The 22,997-nt window shown below is 49.9% G+C and overlaps 1 protein-coding gene and 1 pseudogene across 2 annotated transcripts in view; one reads left to right on the top strand and one right to left on the bottom strand.

Moving 5' to 3' along the window:
- The window catches only part of KAZN (kazrin, periplakin interacting protein), a 468,988-nt gene that overhangs the window by 286,951 nt on the left and 159,040 nt on the right, over window positions 1-22,997 (top strand). The window lies entirely within an intron of this gene.
- Window positions 7,159-21,870, bottom strand: LOC309639810 (large ribosomal subunit protein eL39 pseudogene; annotated as a pseudogene). Its single transcript has one exon. The product of its transcript is annotated as a large ribosomal subunit protein eL39 pseudogene (transcript).

Raw genomic sequence — 22,997 nt, 5'->3', positions numbered from 1 at the left:
ACTCAAGCACCTGAGTTTCCCTGATCAGAATGAGAGGCAGAAGCCAGAGTTGACAGTAACTGGGGATCAGGGTGAGCCTCAGATTTGCTGATGGCCCCTCACAAAGGCAGAATGGGGGCCCTTTCTCAGGAGTGGCTGTGCAGTTAGAGCAAGATACAGTCCAGGGTCCAGAGGCCAAAGCAAAGCATCCGAGGTCAGCACCCGGTCAGCAGGTTGGGGTCGGAAGCTGAAAACTGGATGGCATCAGGAAGTCAAAGCAGGACAAGAGAGAGCAGAGGGGGCCTTGGTGATTTGGGAGAAGGAGCAAGAGAGTTCAGGCCAAAGTCAGAACCTCTGGCTTGCAGGGAACAGCTGCAGCCCATGGGTGTGTGCGAACACACACACACACCCACACACACACACACACACACGGGTGCAGGGCTGGGCAGAAAGCTTGTACCGATTTCATGTCCTTTCCAGAGGAGACAGCAATGGTGTGATAGGCTGGCCACATGGCACAGCTTTCAGAACGATCCCAATTTCAAAAGACACCAAGAGGGTAGGAACTTGTATCCCCAGCATCTAGTACATGGCACATAGTGGCTACTCCGTAACTACTGGTTGGATGGAAGACCCTGTATCCTTGGCCCTAAAAACCAACATGTCCCAGAATTTCCAACGCTCCAGCATCTAATTGCATCTGCCAGACTGCTCCTTGCTCCCAAGAGTGGCATCGAAGCCTTTAGCTGACAATGCATTTGGATTTGGGGCTCAGAACTGCTCCCCCCACAGACAGTGGAAGGAACTCTGCTCTGGAGATCAGGAGACACTGGTTCCAGCCCTAGCTCTATACTAGGTCACTGTGTCATTTAGGGCTTGTCACCTTCCCTCTTGGTGACTCAGGTCTCCCATCTGTGGGTGGCTAAAATCATCAGAGGGGGCATCTAAGAGTGTATGCTGAATGAGGGGCTTGGGGACCCAGCAACAAGGAGCACAGAATGTTCCACTAGGTCAGGTTCCCAGGTGGGATCAGGAAGGCAAGTTGCCAGCCAAGGGTCAAGGCACCTGGGACCTTTGGGCTGTGGCCACATCTGACGATGTGTCCCCTCTCAGCCCTAGTGACCCTTTTATAGAGCCCCTTTATCCTGGTGAGCCTACAGGCATTGCCAGCCTCTGACCTGATAAAGATCAAGGTCTTCTGCCTGGGTATTAGGGTAGCTGAGGCCTGTGAACTTGAATCTGGGCTATGAGGAATGATTTGAAGGAAAGAAGCCGTTTTCGGTCCCAGGCTCAATCTCCTTTTTCCAAATGTGGGATTGGGAGGCAAATAGGAAGGGAACGAATGATTACCGAGCACCTGTGATATGCCAAGCCACGGTCAGGGGCTTTAACGACATATGTGACTTCCTGCCCACATGGTAGGTATCAGTGTCCCAAGAAAATTGAGAGAGAAATGCAGTTTTTTAGCCAAGATCATGAAACCAGGATTTGAACCTCCTTTCTCCTACGCATTCCCCTCCCTCCCCTCTCCTCTGCCTTCCTCCCCCTCCTCTTCTTCATTCTCCTTCCCACTCCCCTCCCTTCCCCTCTCCTTCTCTCCCCCGGGCCCCTGTAATGTCCCCAAGACACCACAGCCCCTGCTGCTCCCTCAGGGGATGAGAGCAGCCCCTTAAGAATCGCTGTCCTCATTTCACTCTCCCTTTGTGACCCTGGATTTCCTCCCTGGGCATTCAGAGTGGCAGGTTCTGACCGCCCTCTCCCCTCTGCCAACAAAAGCCAGCCCGTAATCCTGCTTTCCTGCCCGCCCGCTCCATCCACCCACCACAGTAATGTCTTTCTTCCCACATTCTTCCTCCCCTGCTCCAGCCCTGTGGCTGCTTTCAAATCAGGCCAGTGGGACTTAGGCCAAGTTCATCAGGAAGGCCCGAGATGGTCAGCGAGGCAGAGGCTGCTGACCTGTGTGCCGCTGGGGCTCACTCTGGTTTGCTCACCCCGGTGGCTGCACCTTCGAGTTTTGTGGTGCTGTGGGGGCTGCCAAGAAGAGGGGGCAGCCTCAGAGACTCCAGAGACAGTGTTCCTTCTCCAACTCAGAGCTGCTTCTTAGGGAGCCATCGTCACTCCTGCCCCGTGGCCGGCTTCGAGCTCCCCTGCGAGATATCTTGTACTTTTCAGATGCGTTTGGGGAGGGGCTAAGAGCTCTGGCTCTGCAGTCAGTCCTGCCACTTTGCATGAGTTGAGGCCAATCAGTGACTCCATCTCACCATCTGCAAAATGGGCACAACAGTAGTTACTACTCAATAGGGTCATCAGGAGGTCTGCATGCCTGTAAAGAGCTTAGGCACGGGGTCTGGTTCACAGGAAGGCCCTAGCAAGTGGGTGCAGCTACTACCCACCGAAGTCTATCATCTGGCTTCTGTTTTCTGGAAATGGGAAGGCACCAGAAGGGAGGGATGCTGGCATGGTTGGTTCAGAGAAGAAAGTCTTCCTACCCAGACCGCCGTGATTCCAAGGTTGGATACGGTGTCCACTTGGGTATGTTGCACAAACTGTCCATAAACGTGTTCATTCAACAAATAATTGAGCATCTACTCCATACCAGTCACCGTCCCAAGGGCCAAGATACAGTGACGACAAGACAAAAACGGCCCCTGTCCTCAAGTTGCTCACTGTCTAGCGGAGAAAGACAACCAATGGGCAAATGACAATCATTAGCAAATGATCTCAGAGATGGAAAAGTGCTGTGACAAAGAGAAAACACAGTAATCAGTTGGTGACGACCGGGGGGAGGGGCTGCTCCAGGTAAGGGGGTGGGCAGGGCTGACATCTCACTGAGACCTGGACGGAGAGAGGAACGTGGGCACGGCAAGGACAGGGACAGAGCAGTCAGGCAGAGGGTGCAACACGTGTCAAGGCCCGGAGGTAGGCAGCAGCTTGGCTTGGTCACAAGACAAGGCCAGCGGAGATCAGTGACTGAAGTCCAGAGCGGGAAAGGATGGAGCTGAGGGTGGAGGTAGGGGGCAGGGATAGAGCATGCCCTTCATGCCATTTTTGGGCCTTCAGAGTTTATCCAAAGAGCAAGGAGAAGACAGCAGAAAGTTCTAGGCGGGTGAGGGGGGGGGGTGGTCACAGGTCTGACTGGTTATAAGTCCGGCTTTTGGGTGGAGACCAGACAGACTGGTAGTAAGATGGAGGCAGGGAGGCTGCTAGGAAGCTATTGCAATGTCCCCGGAGAGAGATGACAGCGGCTCAGCCCAGGGCGGCGGTGGTTGGGGTGGAAGCCACTGGATTCAAGATACATTTGGAGAGGAAGCCGACAGGGCCTGCTAGTGGGTGGGTCCATCCAAGTCACACCCCGAGAACAGCCACAGTGGGAGAAGCTCCCTCACAGCCCAGTGTCCAAAGTCAAGGTTCAAAGGACTATTAAGTCTGTGTTCCCGTAGCTGCCTCTCTTTAGGGTGGCACGGGTTCAGCCTGTCTGTCTCCCAACAGACAGGGCCAGCATTTGAGGAGAGTAGAGTGACACAGGGAGATATGGGGATGGAAACCCTTGGATCCCCTCTCTTCAGAGTACAGGGAGGGTCTCCAGCGGTAGCAGGCACTTTCCGCTAATAAAACTGATAAAGGCAATTTACTCAGGTGTATATAATATGCACGTGCAGAAGCGACCGATTCTCTGGGCCCAATAGGGACACAGGGACCAGCCAAGCTCACAGCACCTGGATAGCCTGTGCTAACAGTCACGTGTGTGCACTTAGACTCATTGCCTATCCAAGGATGCTGGGGGCAAACAGGGACCAAGGACATGCTTTGATGGACACAGTCTTTATAGGCTAGAAAATCTGAAGTTCTGAGAACTGCAATTTTTTTTAATCTTCCATGTTATTTCCAAAGGAAGCCAAATATGCAGCTGGAGTTAGAAAAATACAGGTCCTTTTACCAGCTTTATAGCCATTCGGCAAAATGGCATCCTCGAGCCCAGGTGAATGCAGCAAAAGTCCTTGTCGAAACTCACGGGGAATGAGGGGCACGGACAGGTAGACCCCCCTTGGAGCAGAAAATGTGCTGATTTTGTTCCTGTTGTCGTCATTTTGGGTTTTGAACATTGAGGCAGCTGTCCTTGTAGACACATAAATTATAAATAACCCTTAGGATGCCAGGCTTAGGAGATGCAAGAAAAAGAAAAAAAAAAAAAAGAAACCATGAACAACTGCTGACAGCATCTGCACCCTTGTTAACTCAAACACAGGATCCAAACTATACTTTTCCAGGAAGGCGGCTGTGAAGTGGCAGGTTTTGTTCAGTGGCCCTGCAGCCCATTGAGCACCAGCTAGCAGTACAGATTTCCCTTTTGCCCCAGCCCTGCAGATGGGCACCCTCGGGAGAGGGTGGAGAGAGGACGAAAACGGGCGGCTGAGACCTGCTTGGCTGTCTCTTGGTGACTAAAGGTAGGGCTGCTAGAGGGTGACGTCTGAATCTACCTGCTGGCCTGTGAAAGACAGGTGCGCCGTGCCCTCCACTACCCTTGGGTACAGGCTTTGTAAAAAGTTGCTTTGTTTGAAAATCAATTTTAAAACATTGTACCAGAAACAAAATGTCATTTACAAAATCACAATCCTATTAATCTCACATGAATAGGTAACATTTATTGCGTGCTTACTCTGCGGCGGATGCTGTTCTGAGTACTCTACACATACTTAAGGCACTTAACCCAATGAGGGAGGCAGCGTTATTGCTCCTTTTTACGATGAGGAAACTAAAGCCCCGGGAGGTTAAGCAATCTGCTTAATGTCATACAGCTGGGGCAGGATTCTGTCTCAAGCTCCCCCTGTCTCCAGTGCCTGGCACCCTGTAGTCACCCAGTAACTCCTTATGCTAGGAGGAAGTTGGCTGGTTGATTGATTGGTTAGCTGGGTGATAAGCTGCTTGGACTTGTTAGGCTGCAAAATTGATAGGGGCCCAGTCTTGAGTCGGCAGACCCAGGTTCCAACCTCAGTGCAGCCACTTCCTAGCTGTGTGGCCTTGTGGGAGTTACTTCCCCCCCATGTGCCTCAATTTTCCTCATTCATAAAATGGGCACAGGAATTGGCCTACTTTGGGTGGTGGATTAGAGGAGAGAATTGCATATAAAAGCCTGGTGCATGGCAGCTGCTCAATAACGGGCACTGCGATGCTGCGTGCCTGCTGTCAGTGCAGCTTTGTGACGCCTGCACATCAGCTTGCAGGATTCGAGCTGTCTACACGCTCCAGGTCGCAGCACAGACAGGCCTGTGTGCTGCAGCATGTCGCATTCCCTGCTGGAGAAGCCACTGCTCGGGTCTCTCCACGTGCAAACGGAGTCGTTTTCCATCCATCCCAGATTAGTGCATCTTCTGCAGGTGCCACTAGCCCCAAAGCCAGCTGCTCCCTGGGGGGACAAGAAGTGCACTTTGAGTAGGAACACTCCTGCTGGCTTGTCTCGCTGCCACCTGCAAAACAGGACCCAGTCCCAAGGGCCTGCATTGGAGAAAGAAAGGTCCCCAGGCCCTTTGGTCGGCTAACCAAATATTAATGACGAGGATGAAGCAAATACCTCAGGCAAATGTTTAATAAGAAAATAACACGCCACATGAATTCGGCTTACCATTAACTGCCCAGTGGAACTTGAATGGGAACAGTGGACAGTTTAACAGTTGATGTGATTACCTTCAAAGTATACTGGGTTTTTTCTCTCTTTCTCACTCTCTCTTCCCCGAGAAGGGTGACCTTCCTAATTGCTTTAGCTTAAGTGGACGTTAAAACTTGTTTTCATTCCTTGACGTGGGTGACAGAGTTGGAACTAGAGCAGGTCACCAGGAGCATGCCTGGTGGCAAGGCTCAGAAGTGAGTCATGCAGAAACACAGCTACACAGACCAATGGAACAGACGTGAGAGCTCAGAAATAAATCCATGCACGTCCGGTCAACTGACATTTCACAAGGGAGCCAAGAATACTCAATAGGGAAAGGACAGTCTCTTCAATAAATGGTGTTGGGAAAACTGGATATTCATGTGCAAAGGAATGAAAGTGGAACCCTCTCTTACACCACTCACAAAAGTTAACTCAAAATGGATTAAGGATGGAAACATAAAACCATAAAACTCCTAGAAGAAAGCATAGGGAAAAAAGCTCCTTGACATTGGTCTTGGCAATGGTTTTTTTGGATATGACACCAAAACACAAGCAACAGAAGCAGAAATCAACAAGTGGGACTACATCAAACTAAAAAGCTTCTGTACAGCAAAGGAAACAATGAACAAAAGGAAAAGACAACCAACCTACAGAATGGGAGAAAATATTTGTGAACCACATATCTGATAAGGGGTTAATATCCAAAATATATAAGGAACTCACACAACTCAATCAATAGCAAAAAAAAAAAAATCCAATTTTAAAATGGGCAAAGGACCTGAATATAAAATGGGCAAAGGACCTGAATAGACATTTTTCCAAAGAAGACATTCAGATGGCCGATAGTTATATGAAGAGGTGCTCAACATCACTAATCATCAGAGAAATGCAAATCAAAACCCCAATGAGATATCACCTCACACCTGTCAGAATATTCTGCTATTTTCAAAAATACAAGAAATAACAAATGTTGGCAAGGATGTGGAGAAAAGGGAACCCTCATGCACTGTGGGAATGTAAATAGGTAGAGCTACTATGGAAAACAGTATGCAGGTTCTTCAAAAATTAAAACTAGAGCTACCATATGATCCAGCAATTCCACTGTTGGGTATTTATCCAAAGGAGATAAAAACAGTAACTCGAAAAAATATACGCACCCTCATGTTCATTGCAGCATTATTTACAATAATCAAGACATGGAAACAACCTAAATATCCATCAACGGATGAATAAAGAAGTTGTGGGGAGTTCCCTGGCGGTCCAGTGGTTAGGACTCCGCGCTTTCACTGCCGAGGGCCCGGGTTCAATCCCTGGTCAGGAAACTAAGATCCCGCAAGCCAAGCAGTGTGGCCAAAAAAAAAAAAAAATTGTGATATATATATATGTTTGTGTGTGTATATATATACACACACACACATATGTGTGTATATATATGTATATATATGTGTGTATATATGTGTGTGTGTATATATGTATATGTGTGTGTATATATGTGTGTATATATACATACACACATATGTGTGTATATGTGTGTATATACATACACATATGTGTGTATATGTGTATATATGTGTGTGTATATATGTGTGTATGTATATATGTGTATATATATGAATTCTATTCAGCCATTAAAAAAAGAAGGAAATCCTACCATTTGCAACAACACGGATGAACCTGGAGGACAGTATGCTAAGTAAAATAAGCCAGACAAACGAAGACAAATACCAAATGGTCTCACATATGGAACCTAAAAACATAAGTCAAACTCACAATAACAAAGAGAGTGGTGGTTACCAGGGGCTGGTGGGTGGTGAGGTGGGGAGGGCAGAGAGAATGAGGAGATTTTGCTCAAAGGAGACAAACTTCCAGTTATCAGAGGAATAAGTTCTGGGGATCTAATGCACAGCGTGGTGACTATAGTTAGCAGTATTATATTATATACTTGAAAGTTGCTAAGAGTAGATCTTAAATGTTCTCACCCATAACAGCAACAACAACAAAAGGGTATTTGTGTGAGGTGAAGGATGTGTTAACTAACCTTGTTATGGTAAACATTTTGCAATATATACATATATCCAATCATCACATTGTACACCTTAAATTTACACAATGCTATATGTCAATTACATCTCAATAAAATGGAGGGTGGGGGGCAGATAAGAAAGAAAGAAGCAAGCTGTTGCATGGCCAGTGACCCGGGGGAAGTAGCCCAATGCTGAACAGGAGTCCAGAGTTCATTGTATAGTTCAGCCATTTTGCTTTCTGCCCCATAAAATAAAAATGTTAAAAAGGGCATGTTTATATCTTTTCAGCATCACAGAATGTAAAACAAAATGTAAGAATTGAAAGCGCAGATGATGAGTTGAAGCATGCAAGAAATCTTTAAAATTAAAAATCGTCGTGTTCACTGTCTCACTAGTGATCTCATCCTTTTCTAGAGGACAAGCTGGCGACCCTAGGTGCTCATCCCTGAGGGTAGGTGGCAATGAGATAACCCCAGGCTATCCTCAGTCATGGGGCACTCGATATGCCTCCTTCTTCTGAAGCTCTGGAAGGAGGGTGTCGCTGAAACAGAGAAGCTGTGAGTCAAATTGAAGTATTCAATCTGGCCATCCCTCCACTGACGGGTCAACACTCTCCCTCCGTTCCTCCCCTCACCCCCCGTGCTGGCCTTTAAAATGAAGCCCCTGCAGAAATAGAGATACAGATGTAGAGAACAAACGTATGGACACCAAGGGGGGAAAGTGGGGGTGGGGGTGGTGGTGGAATGAACTGGGAGATTGGGATTGACATGTATACACTAATATGTATAAAATGGATAACTAATAAGAACCTGCTGCATAAAAAAATAAATAAAATTCAAACAATAAAAAATAAAATGAAGCCCCTGCCCCAGAGGAGTATCCTGTCCGTGGAGGACGAAGGACCCCCAGGAAGTGCCCGGAAACTTTGGGACTCAAGAGTGTGTTCCCTGGACCAACAGCATATAAGCATCTCCTGGGAGCTTGTTGTTAGAAAAGCAGAACCTCAGACCCCACTCCTGCATCTGCATTTTACCAAGATCCCCAGGAGACGGACATGCCGGTGAAGGCTGAGACGCTCTGAGATGATGCCCCAGGAGGCAAACTGAGTTTGAAAAAAATGCTCTGGGTACAAAGACAAGGCGTGATTACTCTGCCTGGGCATGTCCTAAACTGCTTCCAGAAAGAAGTATCCTCTGAGCTCTGTTGGAAGGGATAGACTAGACGGAAGGGGTTTAGTGGAGGTGGAAAGGAGAACATTCCAGGCAGGGAGCATGGAGTGAGCAAAGTCCCGGAGGTGTTAAAGAGCCAGCGAGGTGGGGGGGGGGGGGGCACTGCAAATGGAGATGCATTTCCAGAAACCTGGCTTAGCCGTTTCTCACCTGAGTGGAGGGGCGCCCTTCCTCTACCCCCATCCCTCCACAGAGCAGATGTGCCCATTACAGAATGTCTCTGGCACCTCTTTTCGTTGATGCTGTGAACTGGGCTTTGCTCCATCAACCTGGGCTGGGACACTATGCAATGTGTCACTTGCTTCTGCACTAACTCCGTGCCAGGATTGTGCTGGGCATCTTACCTGCTTTATTTCATTTGTTTTTTTTTTAAAGGTTTCACATATTTATTACTGAGCTAGACAGTGAGCAGTGGTGAGGAAAGATCAAGAGGAGCGACCCATTCCATTTCTCCCATCACACAGGCAGCTGTTCAGACAGTAGTGATGTTCTGATATGGTAAGACGCAATTGACCTTGACACAGCATAAATGTGTGCCACTTCATATGCGAGGTTCCTTACAGACCCAGCTTGGTTCTTCTCCAGTGTCTTCTCTTGGAGCTGTACCTGATTTTATTACCAGTTTTCATTGGAATCCACTGGGGAATGGGATGGTTCTGCTTTTGTTTCTTGGCCGGGAATCGCTTGATCCTGAAAGTCTTGTGAGAAGACATGGCGAGGAGCAAATTCAACCGCACATATGATGGCGGACAAGAGAAAAGAGGAGCATTTCGTTTATTCTTAAGGACAACTCACCTGGAAGGTTCTAGAGAGACAGAATAGCAGAACAACCAAGAGCATGTGCTGGAGCCAGACTGCCTAGGTTCAAATCTCACCTTTGTTCCTTACTAGTAGTATCCTTGGGAAAGTTAAAGTTGATCTACCCATCCATATCTTGAAGTTTCCTCTGCTATACAATGGGAAATAATAGTGCTATATGCTTTGTAGGGCTTCTCTGAGGATTAAATACATCAGATATAGTTCAGTGCCTTGGCAAATGGTGAGTTCTACATGTGATAGTTTTTAATCACTCTTATTAACCCATTGAACAGATGAGGAAACTGAGGCTCTGAGAATTAAAGTGATTTCTCCAAGGTCACAAAGTTAATACTCCACTACCTTTGCAAGGATTCCCCATGGGCTGCCCTCTCTCTCCCACTTAGCTTGACTTGGAGACCCCTTACATCCTGCCCACAATCTCCTCCTCCAACATCATGCCCTTGCTTCCCACCCAGCGTCCCTCCCACCTAACAGAAGACATCTCACCTCAGATGTGTGCCTCTGCATCTGCTACTGCCACCACACCTTTGCTTAGGCTGTTTCCTCTGCCCAGAATGCTCACCTCCCCATCTCTGGCCATCCTGACTGCACCTCTGCCCTTGAGACCCTGCTGATGTACCTGGTGGAGGGAGCCCCCTCCTCTACATTTCCGGGTGCCCCCTCCTCAGCTGGCCACCTCCACCCCACGTGCACCCAGAGAGCCGGGACCACATTTTGCACATCCTGGCGTTCTCCCCCCTTGCCTAACATGATGCTCAGTATGCAGTCCCCAGCATGGACGACCCTCCCTCTCCAGATCCTGTTCCTGGCCCCGGGCTCTTTTGATTCAGCTCAGAGTTTCTCAACCTCAGCACTACCGATGTTTGGGGCCAGATAATTCCTTGTTTGGGGTTCTGTCCTGTGCATGGTAGGATGTTTAGCAACATCCCTGGCCCCTACCCTTTAGATGCCAGTAGTAACTCCCCTCCCTGATTGTGATAAGCCAGACATGGCCCAATGTCCCCTGTGGGGCAAAGCTGCCCTCCAATGAGAACCAGAATTTCCCCTGGGGTGACCAGGATGAGAGAGGGGGTGACTTTAGCATGGGAGGCTGCGGGGTGGGGGGAGGGTTGAAATCCCCAAACGTAGATGCAGGGAGGTCACAGAGACGGGGAAGGATGGTGGAGATGGTGAACGAGAGGGAGCGTGCCCACCTCCTGTCAGTCACAGCCAGGTGGAAATGCGGTCCAGCTTTTGCCAGATTTTGAGACTCTTCAAAAGAAGCCAGAAATCCTGTCTTTTATGTGAAATTCCCTGATTCTTATTTACAAAACAGAAACAGACTCACAGACTTAGAGAATGAACTTATGGTTAACAGGGGGGAAGGGTGGGGGGAGGGATAGACTGGGAGTTTGGAATTGACTTGTACACACTACTATATAGATAACCAACAAAAAAAAGAAGAAGAAGAAAAATTCCCTGATTCTTAAGTGTTGGCAACTAACATGAATTTGTTTTACACATTGTGGGAAGACCAGAATATGTCTGTGAGCCAAATGTGGGCTTTGCAAACTTTCCTACAGACCAAGCTTCCATCCTAGAGGCTTTGGGCAGCTCACACCAACTGGGCCCACGGGTCCCCATTCTCTCAGCAGTGGTTTGTGTCTTAGGCACCATCCACAAGCCCCATGTTAGGACTCTGGACCACACAGACAGTCTCTGCCCACGCAGGCCACTCCAACCCCCGTCTGAAGCCCAATTCCAAAGAGGTGGAGGGTTCTAAACTCCCAAGTGATAGAGAATATGGAAAGTACCCCAGGAAGGGGGTCAAGAAGCCTGAGCTCTCATCTGACTCTGGCACTGATTTGCTGTGTGACCTTGGGCAATCACTCCCCTTCTCTGGGCTTCAGTTTCCTCCTCTGTCACGTGTTTGTAGGATGAAGAAAGAGAAGGGCGGAAGAATGCATGCTTTCTGTTCCTGGGACTCGAATGAGTATTTCCTCTTGGCAGCACAGAACCCCACCTGGCTTACCCAGTGCCTAGCGGGCATTCTTGTCCTCAGACTGACCTGGGCAGGGACAAGCCAAGATGGTTCCACCTCCCAGCCCAGGAATCCTGCATTTCAGAGCGGGGAGTCTGGGTCATCCTGATGGACTCTTTTCTCTGTGCAATTAGGTTAGCAGCGCTGGAGGCTGCTCCACGTGTGGAACCCACCTTTCCGTCACTGGGAAGAGTCAGACCGTTGGCCCCTGCTGGTGTTGATGGCAGAGCTCTGGGTCTGTGAGACCGTCTCCCTGCCCAGAGGTGCTCATGGCCACGGGACGGCTCAGGTGGGCAAGCCCGCACCTGGCCTGTCTGCAAGCCCTCAGACAGTTTCCCAACGGGCTCTGCGGCTGAGAGGAGCCTTCCTTAGGCTGATAGGAGCAGAGGGGCTCTGGGAGATCTTTTTGTTCAACCTCCGAATTGTATAGATGGGAAAACTGAGGCCTGGGGAGGGAAAAGGGTTGGCCCAAGGTCACTCAGTCAACAGAACAAACACCCACATCTCCTGACTCCCTGTCCGGTGCTCCTTCTGGTCTAACATCGGGCTCTCCTGGAAGTGGGCACTGGTGAGATACACAAAGAGTGACAGATAGACAGACAGACAGACCCAGACAAGCACTGACTTTGCCCATCACCACCTGTGGCCTAAGACCACAGGTTGTGGACTCCGTGCCTGGAGCACGCATGTGGTGACTTGCAGGGGGTGAGGGCTGGAGGACGCATTGTTACCATGTGGGATGGAATGGGGGTTCTATCACCAGACCTCCGGAGTTTTTCAAAATAAAGCTACATATCTGACTTTTTTGGTATAATTTATCCAAATTTTTAAATCTTGGCAACTAATTTTTAAAATGCTTTTTAGTAGAATACTAGGAAAAGAAAACACATTCACAGGCCGTAACTGGCTCTAGGGCCACCAGTTTGCAACCTCTGCTCCCTTCTCTTACCCTCAGTTTACTCTGCTTTAAAGTGGGTATCATGGGACTTCGCGGGTGGTCCAGTGGTTAAGACTCCAAGCTCGCAATGCATGGGGGCACGGGTTCAACCCCTGGTCGGGGAACTAAGATCTCACATGCCACACGGCACAGCCTAAAAAAATAGAAATAAAAAATAAATAAATAAAGTGGGTATCACAACAGTACCCCCTCTCATAGGGCAGTTGAGGGATTAAATGAGATAAAACCACTAGAGGGCCTATCATACCACTGGGCCCACAGTGAAAGTAGCTGTTGTTATTTATTAAGACATGGGACCCTTTTCTTAGAAGAAATGGGAAGGGACTTGTTAAGCTTAGCACAAGGCAACTGGAAGGCCCTGAGCCAGAACTCAGGATCTTTCCAACAATCCACAAATCCGAGCGTGTGCTTGCTGTCGTGGGCATGTATCAATTTAAAACCTGTCCCCGCCTTGAATTTACAAGTGAGGTGGGATTGGGCTCACCCAGCAGCTCGTGGGGTTGTCCTTCACCCCAGGAATCCAGGAGCATCCCTCCACGAGGCCCCTAATCTGGGAGAAACATCCTACTTTCAAAGGTCATATCTTTAAAAACAAAAAGAATGCAGCTCCTTTCACATTAGACAACACATTTCTGCTTGTTTGTTTTAATGAGAAACTTCAGGGGGAAGATGACAGTCCTTCCACGTAGCTGTTCGACAAATCTGCCTCCTGAAACCAGTTCCAAAGATATTTAAAGGACAGTTCTGGGGAAAGAAGAATTTAGAACAAATTCTAATTAGTCCCCGTGGGACTAGGGGCCGTTGCAGATTTCTGCCCTGAGAACCCGGAGACCAGGGCCCAAGGTTACTTCCTGATGTCCAGGGTGCAGAACGTTCTTCCTCCTGAGCTTGGCCCACACAGGGGCCGCTGGGGGCAATGTCAGGCCCGTTCCTGGCTTTGCTGGAGGCCTTGTGGACACAGAGCCCGAGGTGCTGATGGAGGCCGTGCATGCTCTGCCTTCAGGGTGGGAGAAACCGGAGTCGCTCTGGCTGACATGCCTGAGTTCTGGTGGGCGGACAAGCAGGTAAAGCCTGTAATTACAGGAAAGCGGCCTGGGACGTGTGTGGACAGGCCTCCCGGAGCCCAGGCAGGTGGCCTCCTGACAAGGGAGGGCCCTAGGGTTTGGACTCCGGGTGCAAAAAGCCATCAGGGTGGGGGAGGGGTGGTTATGTAGCTGTGATGCCACAGCCACTGACAAAATGACCTTGCTCTGCTCCACTGCCTCGTTCCTCCCCACCCAGCTCAGAAGGACGTGAAGACCTAGCAGTCCTTCCTCCAGGCACTGGCGGTGGCCCTCACCTTTATCAGCATCAGGGTTACATGGAGAGGGCTGTTAAAACAGACTGTCAGGCCCCATCCCAGGAGTTTCTGACTCAGGAGGTAGGGATGGGGCAGAGAATTTGCGTTTCTCATAAATGCACAGGGATGGTGCTGATACGGCTAGTCTAGAGGCCACACTTTGAGAACCACTGCTCTAGGGCTTCCTGAAGTCAGTCTGCTTGGGCCCCTGATTTGCTGTGTGTCTCTGGGCAAGTATCTGAGCCTCTCTGGACTTCTGTTTCTCTCAGAAGGAGAAGCCAGCTTTGTCTTTGAACAGATAAACCCCACCTCGGTGCTGAGATGCGTAATTACTACTTGCAGGTAGCTCAGAGACCTTCACATGAAAGGCCCAGGCCTTTGCACAAGGTTCTTACTCCATGGTTCCAACTTGCTTCTGGCCACGGTGAGAGCTGTCGCTTTAGGAGAGATTGGCACTTTAAGCCTTAAAGGGACAGGCCAGGCCAGCATCTCTGGGCCTCAGCACTCACCCTGCCTGCAAGAAGATTGAAGCCATTTGCTAGCCTGGTCTTTGAGATCATTTTGTTTCCTTGGGGAGGGAGGTGGCAAGGACTCGTCATTGTCCCAGTGGTAAGGCCTCTATGGCACAGAAAGTCATAATCAAACTCATATCTGCCAGCCGTTCTCCTTTCTCATCTGAATGTCCAAGTGGACTGTGACCTTTCTACACTCGGGGGCCTGTCGCCCTTCCCCACAGTATCTAGGGCAGGAGTGGACTCATGGCAGACGCCGAGTGCAGACGGACCCCATGAAATGAACAAGCAAATAACCAAATGGTTCCTTAACTGAACCGGCCCCACAGCCTGGGTGTTTGGCCCTCTGCAGTTACGTGGGCTTTCCCACTTCTGGTCTCCTTTGTTCCTCACAGGACAGTCATGGGGAGATAGGCAAGTATTCTTATCCCCATTTCACAGGTGGGGAAACTAAGGCCCCCGGAAGGTGGCCTGACTTGCCCAACTTTACTAGTAAGTAAAGGGCAGTTGCAGAAAGAAAAGTCTAGAACTCCATACCGCAGACCCTCACCACAGCCTCTCCCAAGACTAATCGGTTTTCTTTTCCATGTCCCTGTAAGAGCCATTCTGCAGGTATTTGCCATGGAGATGAAACTGGGAGAGCAGTGATCTAGGAATCCAGACCCTTCCTGGTTCCAGGGAGGGAGGAATAGTTTCTCCTTTGCAGAAATTGCCAGTCTTTCCCAGGGGCCTGCCTTAGGCCTGCTTGGTGTCACATGCTGGTACACCCCAGGTACCCATGGCAGGCTAGACCACATGGTGCTTTACCTCCGGAGCCCAGTACTGTGCCTGGCACATGGTTGGTACACAATCAGTATTTGTTGCGTCAATGAATGAATAAATGAAGACAGAGGTGGTTGAAATACTGGGTCTAAACTTACCGGTTTGTGTGATCTTAGACAAATCCTTCCACTCTCTAAGCCTTGGTTTCTTCAACTGTAAAATCAGAAGAACATTAATTTTTATAATAATACAAAATAGTGGCATAATAATTAAGAAAACTGGCTCTGGAGCCAGAACTGCCTGCCTCTAAATCCTAGCTCCATCCTATTCTACTGGGTGACCTCAAGCAAGCTACTAAACCTCTCTGTTCCTTGGCTTCCTCATTGATAAAGTGAGGATTGTGATAGTACTTATGTAGTGTTGTGAGGATAAAAATGAGCTAACATGTGTAAAGTGCTCTATCCAATATTATAAATAACCCTTAACAATGGTGATTCTATCTCTGTGCATTGGTAAATTAAATTAGAACATTTAAGTAACAAGTACCCGGCAGAGTGCCTGGCACAGAGATGGTAGTGCTCAGTAAACAGTAACCATTATTCTTATCTTGGGCACTCACTGGCCCATAGCTCTCTGTATCTCTTGAATCACACATAGGAAGTGGAGACACGGGGCCTGAAAATTGTGGTCGTGGACATAGTGGTCCCATTCCCAGGAGCCACCAACACCCAGCTGAGGAAGGTGAAGTACCTCCAGTGGCCACCGGGGGCAGCAGAGGCCCCATCCCCAGATGCCCTGCTGAGGGTTCCCTGAGTCCCGTGTCCAGGAGGTAATCAAGGAAGGGTTGACTATTCCACTGGGCCCACAGGCAGGCATTCTCCATAACCCTGACATGCAAGGCGTTCCCCCAGAGAACAGCCCTCACTTCTGAGGGTTAGACTCCCAACGCTGCATTGAACAGCCATATCATCTTGGATAAGTCCCTTTGTCTTCCCTAAACTTCAGTCTTCTCAGCTGGGACATGGGAATAGGGTGGTTTGGAGGGTTGAATGAGCTAGAAAGGACAGTCCCTGGGGTGAAGTGAGTGCTCAGTGACACCTGTTGCCAAGGTAGCATGATGGTTATTAGCCTGAACTCTGCAGCCAGACTACATGAAGCTTGAGTCCTGCCTACATCACTCATTGGCTGTGTGCCTTTGGGTAAGTGACTTCACTTCTCTGTGTCTGTTTCCTCATTTGTAAAATGGGGATGATAATAATAGAACACGTAATTCTCAGAGTTGTTGGGAGGATTAAATGAATGTCTAAAGTTTTTAGAACAGTGGCGGGCATATATAGTAAGTGCTGTGTAAATGTTTGCCAGTATTATTATTAGAAGTCGTAGTATTTTGGCTGTGTTGGGTCTTCGTTGCTGCGCGCGGGCTTTCTCTAGTTGTGGCGAGCGGGGGCTACTCTTCGTTGTGGCTCACGGGCTCTAGAGCGCAGTCTCAGTAGTTGTGGCGCATGGGCTTAGTTGCTCCGCAGCATGTGGGCTCTTCCCGGACCAGGGATCGAACCCGTGTTCCCCTGCATTGGCAGGCAGATTCTTAACCACTGCACCACCAGGGAAGTCCCCAAGTCGTAGTATTTTTGATGTTATTGATTCTGAATAAGCTGCAACATTTCAGCTTTCTGCGGAAACCTCCCTGCTTGACATGAACTCCCCAAAAAGAGGCTTAGAGGAGACGGGAGAGATATGGCCCCTGGATGAGGAAGGACTTTTTCCTTTTGGTGCAGCTGAGAATCTAATTTGGGAAGCAAGATGGTCTGAGAGGCAGGGCACAGAGGCCAGCCGCACTCAGTGAAAATACTTCAATGCCTGGCTTGGGCTAAGCTTCTGCTGGCAGAGGTGATCAGGATCTTCACCAGGTCATTTGGGACCCAGGAAAGATCACCAAAGAATACCAATGAGCCCATGACAGGCGCACAAAAGTCTCCAGCCAAGAAGTCCTCGCCAGGACAGATGGCAGGATGGAACGGGGATAAAATCCTCCATCCCCCAAGGACTGAGGTCTAAGTAGGTATAGGGGAAAATCCCAGTCTAATCCTTCCCGCTGCACCTGTGCCCCAGAGTCCTACTGGGATGGCCAAGGGAAGAAGAGGAGATCAGTACGTACCCACTGGTGGCCTCAGCCACAAAGGCATCCCAGGGCCTGCCAGAAGGACTTCTGAGAAATGAATCAAAGGCTGCAGATCTCCATGGAAATAGCTGGTAATGCTTATCTGGCTTAGAAACAATGGGCACGTCACTTCGGCCTCCTCCGGCAATGTCCTCAAGCCCACTTTTTCGAGGGTTTACCTTGTGCTAATCACCATTCAGAGCCCTGCGTGTGCCTCTTCTCATTGAAACCTCCTTCCACAACCCTATGAGGTGGTGGCCACAGTCATCTCCTTCTTACAGAGGAGGAAACTGAAGCTTCCAGGGGTGAAATCATTTCTTCTAGATCACACACTAGTGTGTATCAGAGCCGGGATTTGAGTCCTGGTCTCCCTGCCTCCAAAAAATGTGTCCCCAGCCTCCTGGGGTGGGCAGCCTCCAAAATGGCCCTCAATGACCCCTGCCTCCTGTAGTCAAACCCTCCCATCGAGGGTGGACAGGACCTAGTGATTCACTTTTTTTTTTTTTTTAATTTTTATTTATTTATTTACTTATGGCTGTGTTGGGTCTTCGTGGCTGCATGCAGGCTTTCTCTAGTTGCGGCGAGCGGGGGCTGCTCTTTGTAGTGGTGCGCGGGCTTCTCACTGCAGTGGCTTCTCTTGTTGTGGAGCACGGGCTCTAGGCGCGCGGGCTTCAGTAGTTGTGGCACGCGGGCTCAGTAGTTGTGGCTCGCAGGCTCTAGAGCACAGGCTCAGTAGTTGTGACGCACGGGCTTAGTTGCTCCACGGCATGTGGGATCTTCCCAGACCAGGGCTCGAACCCGTGTCCCCTGCATTGGCAGGTGGATTCTTAACCACTGCACCACTAGTGAAGTCCTGTGATTTACTTCTAATGAACAGAACAGGGAGAAGGTGATGGATGCCATTTCCAAGATTAGGTTACAGAGACAGAGGTTTCCATCTTGTGCACACCCTTTCTTGCTTGAAGCCCTTGAGGCCCTTGAGCGAAGCAAGCTGCGATTTTTCGAGTAGATCTATAGCTCTATGGCAAAGAACTGAGGGTGGCCTCAGACCCACAGCCGAGGAGCTGAGGTTCTCAGTCCAACACAAGAAACAGAATCCTTCCAGAGCCACATGAGTGAGCTGGGGAGTAGATCCTCCCCAAGGAGAGCCTTGAGTTGACTGTGCCTTTGCTTCCTGGCTGGCACCTTGCCGGCAGCCTGCACAGAATTCCTGAGCCAGAGGCACCCAGCCAGGCCATCCTGGATTCCTGACCCACAGAAACTGAGAGATAATAAATGCTTCTTGTTTCAAGCCTCTGCATTTTGGGGAGATTTGTCACGCAGCAGTAGATAACTAATACACTTGCTCTCACTACTAGCAACACACACCAAACATACCCCCACAACTGTCATAAGAAGGATTAAAAAGACTCACTCAACCATAGCGGGCAGAGCTGGGAAGGCCCTCCTCACATCTGCTAACCCAGCCCATCATTTTGCTTTTACCAGTGAGGGCGCTTAGTTGCAGAGACAGAATGACCCTTTTCCACAGTCATACACAAGCTAGGGGATTGCTACCGAGGTCTCCAGACTCCAGGAACTCATGAGGGTGTTATAGACAAAACGGTGCAGATTCCTAAGAATCCACAGTTGCTGCCTTGTCTTAGTGCCAGGTGTTTGAAAAGAGAACTGTTGGCTGGAAGATCTCAGTAAAACCTCCTCTACAAATACTAAAAACACAGCCAAGAAAAAAAAAAAAAACAAACCTGAAAAATTCCAGTGGGCTCAAATATTCAATTTCAAGTAGATTTTGAATATAGTGGAGTTCTTCAGTACAATGTTTCTGGTTTTGTTCCTTAAGCCAAATATATCTTGTCATGTCACTTGCTCCTGTGATCTAAAGGAAGTTCCCCTGGCAATGAAGGCACACTGTGAATGGGAACTGCACTGATCCCTTGTGTCCCTGTGCCCCAGCCTCCTTTTTGTTTCCTCTGGTGGCGCTGTATTGGCCTGAGATCAGGGTCATGGGGACACCGTCTGGCCTCAGAGCTTAGAACTAGAGCAGCCTCCCAACCCTCGGGCTGGGTCGCCTATCCCCACCCCTCCCCACCCCCACCTCGAATTCTCACTATGCCTTTGCTCCTTATGAGTTGTCAGGAGGACTGGATGGGGCCAGTTCCTGCATCCTTTCCCCACACCCAAATCTTCCCTTCCCTCTGCCTTGCAGAGGCCGGACACAACGTATGCTGGAGAAGGACAGAGTGGCCAAATCCCAGGCCCAGCTGTCTCCAACATCAATTATCAGCATCCCCCAGGGAGGCCGGGTAGATCTTCTGGGAATAGGACCAGCTATATAATTTGCAGATCCCAATGCAAAATGAACATGTGAGGCCTTAGTTCAAAAGTAATTAAGAATTTCAAGGCAACGACATTAACCCCAGCGTAGGGCCCTTCTGCAAGGCTGCACGTTCAGAAGCCAACCTGGGCTTGGAGTCTCCGATAAAAACCACCCTGGAGCTGCCGTTCCTAGAGGGCCTGCCCAAGCTGCTCAGGGCAGAAAATGGGCTGTCGCTTCCCGGCTGTTGCATCTCCTGTTGCCGAGCTGAGCAGAAACATCTCGTGGGCCCAGGGTGTCCTCAGAATCAGAAACATACCTCGAGGAGGAAAGACCTCCCACCCAAGGCAGATGGTTTTCTGGAAGGCTGCAGGCTGCTGCTGTCAGAGGTTTGCCTGCTAGCAGAGCTGTGGACAGAGGGAGAGAGAGGGAGACAGAGAGGCTGAAGCCAAATGGGGAGGCCTGGGCAGTCTGAAAACCCCAGAAAGCAAGGGCAGGTGTGCCCAACTGCCATGTGAATTTCTGGCCCTAAGTGTGGGGAAAACACACACACACACACACACACACACACACACACACACACACACACACACACACAGAGCCAGGCCAAACTTTGCCGAGAAAGGAGAGCAGCAGAAATTCCCCAAGCTGGGGGCTTGAGAAACAGCTTGGATCATTGAAATGTCAGTAGAAAACATGTGCAGAGTCCTGAGAGGTTGCAGAGGGGACCAACAGGCCAAATAGAAACTTCTAGACATATTTCCTTTGTTGTTCTTTGTCCTCCCTCTCCTCTTTCTTCTTAGGTTTTAAAAAGTTGCCAACATTTCAAATTTAGACTTCACATAAAAATTCATATTCCTGGCTTCCCTGGTGGTGCAGTGGTTGAGAATCTGCCTGCCAATGCAGTGGACACGGGTTCGAGCCCTGGTCCAGGAAGATCCTACATGCCACGGAGCAACTAAGCCCGTGCGCCACAACTACTGAGCCTACGCTCTGGAGCCCGTGAGCCACAAGTACTGAGCCGCGTGCCACTGCTACTGAAGCCTGTGCACCACAACTACTGAGCATGCGCTCTAGAGCCCGTGCTCCACAACAAGAGAAGCCACCGCAAGAAGCCTGTGCACCTCAACGAAGAGTAGCCCCCGCTCGCCACAACTAGAGAAAGCCTGCATGCAGCAATGGAAACCCAATGCAGCCAAAAAGAAATAAATACATATTTTTAAAAAATTCATATTTCTAGTAGCTCCAAAAAAAATCCAGAACCTCTAGTAACACTAGAGCCAAGTTCCTATATGACAGCAATCTACTGCCTCCTCTACAGGGGCTGGTGGTCTCTTGTTTGCCGCAGTCCCCATCACTCCTAAGGTCTCCCTGACATTGAATCCAAGTGGCAGGTGCTACATATTTGTGCTTGCGCTGCTGTTTTCTCGTTATGGAGTTAAAGGGAAAGTGAATGTTTCTATCAAAAGTGGGAAACTAGGAGGCTGACCAAGAGTTCCATGTACTTCAAGAAATATGGGAAAGAGCATGTTTCTTTGTGGAAGTGAAGAGCCTCCTTACAAGTTTAATACGCAAAGAATTTCTAAGTAAAAAGAATACAACCTAAATGCCCTGCGAAACAGACCACAGCAGTCCCTGCACTGCCCACCTCACTCAGTCGTGTCCCTATTGCAAACGTGAAGGCATCCAAAACAGAGTCTCCTGGACCAGATGTCTCCAGAATGCAAGGGCACTCCCAGCTTCTTCTCCCATGAGGGCTCAGAGCGATCTTTCTTCTGTTCTGTTCTGATGGTTTTCCCAGCAAAGGCAGAGGACTTGGGGGATTCCGAGAATCTCCTGTCACTTGGTGTGGGGTCAGTTTCCTTCTCCCAGAGCTGTGTGGGTGTTTAACCCCATGGGTGGTTTCCTTCCCGAGCTGGGAGCACCACCAGCGTTTGGCATACCTGTCAGCCCTCCACTGGGCAGTTGGGGGGTCCAGTTCAACAGGGGGAGGGGGTCTGAGGCAGCCCTGTGGCCCTCCACAGCTGGGCCAGTGTCCCAGTCATTGGGAGGGCAAGGAAGGTAGGGGGTGGGGTGGAAACTGGGAAGGCCATGGTGGATGTTGGCCAGGCCATAGTGGTTGCTCAGACGCAGGGCTCCTCGCCCACGGTCAGGAAAGTGACCTGCAGAAGGTTTTAGAGATTGGCGGGGGGCGGGGGGTGGGGGAAAGTAATTTGGTTCCCACCAGTGTTTGGAGAGCCATATGCCAGTACCTAGAAGTTCCCAGAGCTCAGGCCTGGGCCAGTGGGAGCCAGAGGTGACTGAGCCAGGCCTAGAAGGGGTGGGGTGCGTGCTGCCTGGAAGGGGAAACTGAGGACACCACGGAAAGCGTGTGATTCTTTATGTAGCCACGTAGCCTCGCCTTCCCATGTCTACCACGGGGGGAAACCGGACCTGCCTCCCGGGGCTGCGGGGAGATAATTAGTCCTTCTAAAGAACATCGTAATCCCCAAATCAAAGGGGGTTCAGGGCTGCAAATTCACTTTACGGCGAGCTCTGTCAGCCACGGGAGCACTCGCTGCAGTGGGTGGGCTCTGATTTGCAGACCCTCCAAGGAGCCGACTCCTGCAGGGCTTGACTGGCCTAATAACTGCTCCACCCACCCACTCGGGGGGCCCCAGCTCCTGACCTCCCCTGGGAACCACCTCACCTGCCACATGGCTGCCCAGAGGGGAGTAGCACTGAGCACGGACAGGGTGGGGATTCCTGATGCCCCATTTTATAGATGGGGAAGCTGAGACGGAGGAAGTGCCCCCCACCAGTTTACAACTTCCTCATAGGTATGGACCATATATCAGTTTTCCTCCCCACTGGCACAGCCATTGTGCTCAGTACTGTATGCACTTAAAGAAGGACTGGTCACACAGTACAGGTGAGTGAAGGAAATGTCCCAGAGCTCCCACCCCTTTTCCTGCCCGCTCTTTCCGCCCTCTCCCGGCCACTTGCTGGGGCTTCAGCTCTTTAGCAAGGCTGTCCCAAGGGTATCAGAAGAGTGGAGAGACACATGCAAACTGGGGTACCAGGCAGCTGTCCCCTTGATGCACACACTTGCGGTTTTCAAAGACCTGGATTCAGGCCTGTCACTCCCGACCCCTGTGACACTGGCCATCTTTCTAACCCTGAGTTTCTCCAGGAATGACCATTCTGGGGATGCACCAAGCGGCCAGAGCCGGGCTTACAAAGGGGCGACGCGGCCC

The sequence above is a fragment of the Balaenoptera physalus genome, assembly GCF_965194825.1.
Source record: "Balaenoptera physalus genome assembly, chromosome: 1".
Classification (NCBI taxonomy): domain Eukaryota; kingdom Metazoa; phylum Chordata; class Mammalia; order Artiodactyla; family Balaenopteridae; genus Balaenoptera; species Balaenoptera physalus.
The sequence above is the reverse complement of the archived record's forward strand: the minus strand, read 5'-3'. Positions and strand labels throughout refer to the sequence as shown.